The sequence below is a fragment of the Cavia porcellus genome, unplaced genomic scaffold, assembly GCF_034190915.1.
Source record: "Cavia porcellus strain 051 isolate PalLab524CR breed Dunkin Hartley unplaced genomic scaffold, mCavPor4.1 scaffold_6, whole genome shotgun sequence".
Classification (NCBI taxonomy): Eukaryota; Metazoa; Chordata; class Mammalia; order Rodentia; family Caviidae; genus Cavia; species Cavia porcellus.
In genome coordinates this window covers 25355637-25364392 of record NW_026947489.1, presented here as the reverse complement: position 1 = coordinate 25364392, position 8756 = coordinate 25355637, and the positions used below count along the sequence as shown (strand labels likewise).

Here is an 8756-nt window from a genome sequence, read left to right as displayed (position 1 = left end):
CTGTTCTTTCAATTCTTGCTGGACCAGAGGATTCACCATTTCTGCCTCTTCCAGGAAGTGTCCTTTGGCCTCCCCTCCTCTGCTGACTGTTCCTTGGTTGTCCTGTCCTTGCCGTGGTCTTCAGGACCAATGATAGATCCCACTTCTGTAGGAGAGGCTCCTCTAATGAGTCATGGGACTTCTTGACCATGTGCGTGGCCCTTAGGATTGGAAAGCTCCCTGTGTGCAGACCTCAAGGCCTCTGTCTCCCTATCTTGTTGCACCTTGAACTATATTGGCATCATTTCTCCCCTAGTGGTGATCTCCCATGGGTGTGCCTGAGACGAGAAGTGGGTCCAGCTTGATTGGGCAAAGGTGCTTTCCCAAACTTTATTATAATATTAGGATCAACAATTGCAACCCTGTTTTCTTTCTGTTACTAATTCTGTCTTCTGCCTGTTACCTTTAGGACTCTGTCACTCCACTTCTGCTCTTTTGGGCAGCATCGTAGGCCAAGTTCTCCTTGCCAGGCCAAGGGTATTCTGTTAGTGTTTGGGGTAAATTATGAAAATCAGCACCTAGCCTGCCTCCTGATGGCCAGGGGAGGATGAAGGTAGAAAAAACAAGTGGGAAATATCTTCTCTGCAGCACATCTAGCTTATAAGATTGCTGTGTGGCCAGAGGCCTCAGATGCGCTAGGCACGCACATCTGAAACAGAATGGCTTGCTTCCCTCCCTGTGCTCCTGATCTCTGGCTACCTCATTCGTCTCCCATCCTGGCAGAGTTAGGGAAAGATTGGAAACAGGAACACAAAAGGGAAATAATTACTGTATTACTTTTCTAAAAATATTCTACCATATCCAAATGCTGCAATTAAATAGGATTGGGGTAAATAGAGGAAGGAGAGATGCCAGGGTGCTTTTGGGGTTAGGAAGGTTTCAGAATCAAGGCTGTTCCCAAGGGAAAAGAATCTGTATATATCTGTGTGCATCCCAAAGGGCCATTTGGAACAAGTGGCTTTCAAAGGGTAAAGGTAGGTGAATTATTGTTTATCAGTTTTTATTGGTATATAGTATACAAAATGATCACATTCATCGTAGAGAACGTGAATCTGTACATGATACAACCGGATTCCTTTTTTTTTTCTCATTCCTATACTTTTCCATCAACTTCTCTTGCTCTTCCTATTTACAAATTATAAGATGTTCGTATGCCACACACAGCCACCACACTCATGTCAAACTTCATTGGAGCAGGTGAAGGACTCATTAAACCACCAAATAAAAGAATCTCTCATGACCTTTATGGCTTGGATAGGTTTTGTTCCATTGAAGCCTGGTTGAAATGTGATTCCCAGTGGAACAACTTAGACACATGATGGGACTTGAAGGGATGTTTGGGTCAGTAACGTCTTCCTCAAGGACAAGGTTCATTCTCACCAGCACGGGTGAGTTCCTGCTTTGAAGGGACTGGGTCATCACCACAGCAATGTGCTGTTTTCTGCCATGAATTGAAGCAGCACCAAGACCTCAGGCCACTGTGCTCCTGGACCTTCCAGCTTCTAGAACCTTGCCAACACGAATCTCTCTTCTCCACCAGTCACCAGGCCTCAAGCTTTCTGTGTTAGTAGCATAAAAGGGGCTAAGACATTGCCCATTAGGTATCTTGGTCTAGAGACTGGCAGGGGAAGTGCAGCACAGCTGTAAAGAAAACCAAAACATGTAGTGTTGGCGCTGGCCAGGTAGCAGTAACAAGGAAACCACAGCGGACACTGGGAAGCCTGCAGCCCCTGCTGTGGGGCGGCACAATGTTTATGAGAGGAGCCTGCCATGGCTCAGAAGGCACATTTCCTTCCAACGAACTTCTGGCTCCTGGGGGAGTTGGAAATGGAGTGTTGGTACCATGTGCTGGTAGTTACCCAGTACATTTAACAAGATGTTACAAGGGGCGGACAAGCACAGAAAAAAATCCACCGGTTTCCAGGAGTAGTAAAGAGAAATGGTAAAAGGCCAAAAGTTAAGGTTGAAAAGTTAACTGTCCCTGGATGATAAATGGTGGGAAATAAGATCTAGGAAGACCTGGAAAAGCCAAAGGCAAATATCAGATGGAGGATGTGCTGCCCGGTTGGACTCAGTGCAAAAACCAAAAGAAGGCTGTGACTCTCACAACTGTGGTAAACGTTCCCTTTGGTTAAAAGGTCTCAGAGCAGAACTAGGCAAAGGCTTCCCACCTCCGGCCCCCAGGTGCTCTAGGGAGCACCGCTGTGTCACAGAAAGAAGCCTGGGGGCTAGCAGATTGCTGAAGGCAGTCTCGAAGGCACAGTGAGGAGCTGGAAGAGGAGTTGACTCCCAAGACCTGGGAATCGCTCTGCCAGCAAAAAAAGACTGTACCCCAACCCATGGCTCTGCTTGTGTGAAGCTTATGCTCTCTGAGCCCCCAACAATCTCTGGCAGCAAACAAGTTGAGGAGCCACGAAGCCCCCAAGGAGGACATTGTTTTCAAAGCTCACGTCCAGCGTGGCGAAGGAAGCAACAGAAGAGGAAAAAGTTTCTAAAACGTGTCCTTAGAGAGGAAGCAGAGGGAGCAGGAGGAGCAGAACAAGGGGACCCTCAGCCCGCAGGTCAGAGGTCTTCAGCGGCTGTGTGGGAGCGGCAGAGGTTCCCCGGCCTGTGGAGGCCAGTGCCTTCCATCTTGCTGTCTGCAGATGGGTATGTTTGCGGGCTTTGTGCTGTGCCTGCCCACAGACACCCCCAGGTGTCTAGCAGGCAGGCAATGTAACCTTTGGCAGCCGAGACTAGCAGATACACCAGATACACCCAGCTGCCCATCCTGTGAGTAAAGCTTGACCAGAGCACGGCCAGGCCCACCATTTACATCCACAATGCCACTGCTTCTGTGCTTCAGGGGCAGGATTAAACCCAATGCACCGGAGACCCCATCACCCACAAGCCTGCTGTTTCCTCTATGAACTTTTAAGAAAGATGTGTGTTGACCCCAGTTCTAGGACAAGAGCTCTCTGGACCAACAAGATCTATGTGGAATGTGATACAGAGATTCCTATGCAGCTGTGGGAGGCTTTGGTCCCTGGAGTTAGGGGCGGGACTTAGGTGCTGTCTCCTGCACACTGGTGACATTTGCCTCACAGGATGGGGAGAGGGAGAAGTCAGACTGTGGCTGAGAGACTGAGCACTCGCCACATGTCCACGTGTTCCTTCAAGGCGCCACAGTCAAGTGTGGACCAGAGACATTGTTCTAACGACAGATCGTGAGTGAAAGTGCCATGTGTCATTTTCACCTGAGCTGTGGGAAGGGTCCATATGATTTTCCTTGCCCTCACATCCCCTGGACCTCTGGGGAGACTTCTCAAGAAGGTGGAGACATGAGGTAGAGACAGTCTGGTCCCTAGGTCTTCCCTTAGAAGGACCAACTAACACAAGAAATGTCACATCTGCATCATAATTGGTGCGTGCCTGAACCCCAATGTTTTGGGAGACTGAGGCAGGAGGATCGCAAGTTTGAGCCCAGCTTGGGCAACTTAGGAGCATCAAGGGATTCTGTCTCAAAATAAATAAATGAGTTTATATTTGTATATCATTTATATTAAAATGCAACTTTATACTTTTATTAATAGTTTCCCATTGCTGTGTAAAGTCTTTGAAAGCATGATTTTTAATAGCTTCATAATATTCTTTTATTTCACTGCTATTGCTCCATGCTTGGAGCTCATTCGCTGCTTGTAAGAGGATGACTTCAATTTTTCTTTTTCTTTTTCCCTATGCCCACCTCAGTGCAATTTGTTTGAAATGTGGTTTAATAGCACATTTCTCCCCTTTGATCTAGTAATTCTGCTTTAGAAAACTTAACTTTAGGAAATGATAAGAAAAATTCATCAACAAAGATTTTTGCATTAGCTTTATCTATTATGTCACAATTGGAAATAATCTAGCTGCCCAATGGTGATCAATTAGTGGTGTAAATGACAGTTTGTTTCCAGGCATTGCCTGTTTGTTTGTGGGGCTGGTTCATCACTCAAGGCTAGCAGTTGAGACACAGAATGTGGATCCGGTCTAGCAGTTGGCAGACAGGAGGCCTCTGTCCTCCACACTCTCCACTCCCTACTGAGGGCCTCAGATTATGGATGAGGCCGGCCAGGGTTTTTCTCCTCTTTGTTTTCTTGGCAGCTCATGATTTCTGGCTGCAAAAGCTCTTCAGATGGTCTCTTGGACATCAAACAGCTACAGCCCAACATTTGGTTACATAACGTGCAAATAGATCATGACCACGTGGCTTATATTTCCCTTCAAATGCACAGGGATTTGGTATTATGGGAAGTGGATGATGGGCTGGACGAATCAACCCTAGACTGGGGAGATCAGTGGAGTCACTGAACACATTCTCTGTTTTGTTATGCTCATTTGCTCTTCCCCCAAAACACTTCTTAGCACCCTGGAAATAAAACTCTCTCAGTGGATGTCGAAAGCCCATTTCTGCTCTAAGAGACTTGTTGGGAGGCCAACTAGATTTGCCAAAGGGTTTTGAGGTTTATTTGTTTTGTCTCAAAGCCAGTGAAGTCTAAGCAGCATGTAAAATGGATCCTCCCTTCCTCTTGGCTTCTGTATTGGAACTTTCTTAATTTCCACCTTTCTGTAGCTCTTCTCTTGGTTGTCTCTTCCACTAATGTTGGGATTGTTTACATTCTATGCTCCATAGATGCTCCAAATTCTGTATCTCCCAACAAGCACATCATGCTATTTCTTCTTCCTTCCAATTGTGCTCCCTGAATTAATTGTTTTAGTAACCATAAGCATCCGTTTTTCAATCACCTGTGCCATTATTTATTTAGTTCGTAAAGGTCTGCATTCTCACTGTATTCCAGGCCCTGAGTTAGGTAAGAGACGCAAAGATGAGTGAGATCTAGGTCTTGTGCCCAATGTATTTACAACCAGAGATGACAAAGGAGTAGGAAAAGCACAGCATCAGAACCATCAGAACCAGCAGCAGAACCATGTCCGGCTGAGCATGGGAAAGGGGCAGGAGTCACACTGGTGGTGGTGAGAAGTCAAAGAGCTCAGAAAGGGGCCCCTGGGCTGAGACTCAAAGGTGAGTGAGGCAGATGAGGAGAGGAGGTGGCATTCGCCAAAGCATGCAGGAGGGAACAGCCATTCACCGTTGGAAGCTCACACTGGGCAGGTGAGGGTAAGACAGGCTGTGGGGTGAAGAGGGGCAGCTGGAGAAGGCTCAGCATCCCTCACCCCGTTGGTTTTGGTGTGGGCTCTCAGTAGCGAGGAGTGGAGATATAAAGACCATGTGTCCCCACTCTGGGAGAGGTTGAATTCAAAGAGTTAAGATGGGTAGAGAAAGGATGAGATACTGGGGTTATGCTGGATGTATGGGAGAACACTGGGCAGAAAGTAGGGGTGACAGAGAAGCCAGTGGATTTGAGCATGGGTTAGGATTCGTCTGCTGAGACTTGCACTGAAGATGAGGGTAAGGAGTCAGGGCAGCGTGCAGACAGCAGCTGGGGTGATGGGAATGGAGTGATGGCTCAGGAGAGGAGCACAGGTCTCCGAAATGTCTCTAATGGTGGTCCCTGAATCTCCTGGGCTTCCTGTTCCTGTACCACGGGGCACACTGGCTCCTGCTCACACAAGCCCTCTGCCTCTTCCCACCTAGCTCGCTCCTGACCTGCAGAGTATGCTCCCCTATGTAGAGCCCCAGGTGGTGGAATATGTGCCCTCCTCTGAGCTTCTACATTCCAGAGCTGAGCTGCACTCCCCAGACCCTTTTGCAGTGTACCTGTCTCTGTCCTTGCTGTCACTTCCAAGGACAGTGGCCCAGAGTCACCCAGTGCTCTTTGTTGATCGCTCAATGCATCTCAGAAAGAAACGCTGTCCTTTCTGATTATAGAATTGAAACCTAGTGTGGTTGGGAAGTGAGAACAGAAGAAGGCATCTGAGCTTTGGTATCATGGCAGTCATTCCCAGTGTGACATCTGAGAAAGAGGCTGGATCAGGAAGGCGAGCCTCGTAATCTCTGAGCATCTGATGGCTTCACCAGGCGTTGCATATGAGTGGGAAGTTGCCCTTGTGGAGTGAGTGGCTGATACCCTGGGGGACACATGGACAATACGGTGTGGGCTTGGGTCTTCTGGGGCATCCAAGGGAAGAATGGATGGTGGGAAGCAGTGGCGAGGAGGAAGTAGCAAGGTGGATGGGGAACTCCTGAGGAGAGTTCAGCCATAGGGCTAGGCTGGCCTTGCCCTGGGCTCCTCAGCTGTACAGGAGGAGGAAGCTACAAATGGGGTCCACGCAAAAGGGCAAGGGCAAGCACAGGGCAGGATTTCAGGGGCAGAGTTTGAGAGAGATAGAGATTGGAGCAGGGGAAGGGGAAGGGAGGGTAGGTAGTTTCTCTAGAGAAACCGTGGGGCAATGTCCTCTGCAGACCACACAGAGGCAGCAGCCCACATGAGTTCCAAGCCTATAGACCAGCTGTGTCTACTGCAGACAGTGTAGACATGAAGACATCAACCCCAGCCAGATTGAAGCCCACAGTGGGGCTGATCCTGGGCAGGCTCAGGGCCTGTGAGCCTCCCTGGTGGTTTCTGCTGGCTCTAAGGCTGGCTGAGGGAGGAGTAGGAAGTGGCCCAGGAGAAGCTGAGAGGCTGTGATAGGCATGGGAGTGCCCCGTAGTCCTATCTGTGCAGTCTTGTGAGAGCTCCTCTCCCTTGAACTCATGCTCGACCCTCAGGCTGTCCACCTTATCCCACCCTGTGTTCTTATCTCCCTGAATCCTCTCCTTCCACCCTCTAGACTCAGGTGTACATTTCTTCTCAGGAGCTGGACTCTATGAGTTTCCCTCTAGAATAAGCTAAGGCCTTTGGAGCCAGCATTCTGCACTTTGATTTGCCTCTGAGAGAAGCCTGAGCCTGGATGAACCACTGGGCTCCTTTTGGTCCGCATCTGTTCAAGTCCATCCGTTTCCCCTGGAGAGCTGGAGACTCAGACTTTGTCCCCCGGACTTAGCCTCATATGTCAGCTTCTGTCCTGCATTCTGACTGTGCGGCTGCCTCCCTAGCCAGACCCATCAGAACCCCCTCCACGAGCAACCTGACTCGAGTGAGGAGGACAAACCCTCGCTTGAACCTCAATGTGTGTTATCTCCACCTCCACAAAGGGAGGAACCAACTGGTGCAGGACTTGTCTCTGCACTCTGGTCCCTAGGTCCTTCCTGTGTCTCATCTGCCATTCTTTGGGTCCTTTGCTGCTGTCTGGGTTCGGGGCAGGGCTATCACAGAATTCAGTTTACTCACCATTTTCTGGCCCACCACAGCTGGACAGGCTGCCCTGCATGGTCTTTCAGCCAGAGAAGGCAGCTGGAGTGGATGGCTCATCGGTACCTTCCCAGTCTTCCTGTGCACTTAGAGGGACACAACCAGCACAGAGGATCTCCTGCAACATGGTCCACAGTCAGCCTCAATAGAGAGTGGTAATCCATGCAAAGTGATTAGCACAGTGCCTGGCACTGAGTTACATGGCTGGGAAGTGGTGGCTGTCTTCATCATCTCCACCATCCCCACCATTGCCACCATGCCACCACTCCTGTTCATCTGAATATGGGTTCTCTGCCTTATCTAGGCCCAGATTGGAGAACCACACCAGCTCGTGGAATACAGCCAGGGCACTGAGCAGCTGAAGTTTGAAACTGAAGAGTTCAGATAAGACTATGCATGTGTCATCCCCAGAGAAAGAAGACGTGCTGTGGACAGGGACGAAAGCCCTGGAGATTGTCCATTACTGCTCCGTCTGGACCTGGGCAGAGGCAGGAGGGAAAGAGCAAAGTTGGAGTCATGTGGGTGGAGCTCACCAGGGGGTTAGCAGCAGGGGCAGGAAAAGCCTGGCTTGGAAGTGGCCTCGTGGATGCTGGCAGTGGCTGCAATGTTCCTGCTCTGCCAAGAGTTGGCCGGGATAAGACCTGTGAGGGAACATTAAGGTCTGCTGAGGGCAGGGGCCCAGGTGTCCTGTGCTGTAGGGCTGTACCTGCCAAGCCAGATGCTGCAGCCTGGCCACAGTGAGGGACTTCCGGAAGGCAGAGACAGGGTGAGCACTCTGTGACCTTCGCCTGCTTCTGAGTAGCTCTTGGTAACTCATACATAGTTAGCAGCATTTTTGGAATTTGGTATATTAATTATGGATAAGTAAATATATAATATATATATGATAAAGCACACACATGTATGACTTTTGCATTAAAACAATAAATACCTTTTAGAATAAAATAAAACTTTGTATCTTTTGGTCTACAGAAACTATTTTATGGTACGTTGAAAGTTAAGATGAGAAAGTATTCGGGAATGTTCTCTCACGAGTGCAAAGCACACGGATGACTGACAAAGCAGGATCTACCTGTCTGCCTCTGCGGTCTGCTGGGACCTCTCCAGCTCAGGGCTCCCGTGTGTGGAGGGGATCTTGACAGGGCATCCTGGGCTCCTCTTTCCAGTCCTTGTGTGGGGTACACCAGTGACAATGGGACGGTACAGCAGGGTCCGCTCACCAGCCATCAGCCCCGGTGGCTGAGCCAGGCTCAGTTGGCTCAGGGAGCGACTGGCCTCCGTGGGTTCAGGGGCCTTGGAGCTCTGGGATTCTGGGTCCCTGAACAAGTTGCTCTTTCATCTAGACCTCGAATCCCCATGCCTGTGGAGGGAGGGCTGCTTCAGGACAGAAGTGTTCCCTATGTGAGTAGCAGATCTCCAGGGGACTATGAGGGTAGAGCAGGGGGA

General features: G+C 49.5%; 1 long non-coding RNA gene across 1 annotated transcript; it reads right to left on the bottom strand.

Moving 5' to 3' along the window:
* Window positions 1–1022: 1022 nt before the first annotated feature.
* Window positions 1023–7997, bottom strand: LOC134476390 (uncharacterized). Its single transcript, XR_010047986.1, has 2 exons — window positions 7290–7997; window positions 1023–1680 (listed from the first exon to the last, which is right to left on the bottom strand). It is a non-coding gene; the product is annotated as an uncharacterized LOC134476390 (long non-coding RNA).
* Between the last annotated feature and the right edge of the window lie 759 nt (window positions 7998–8756).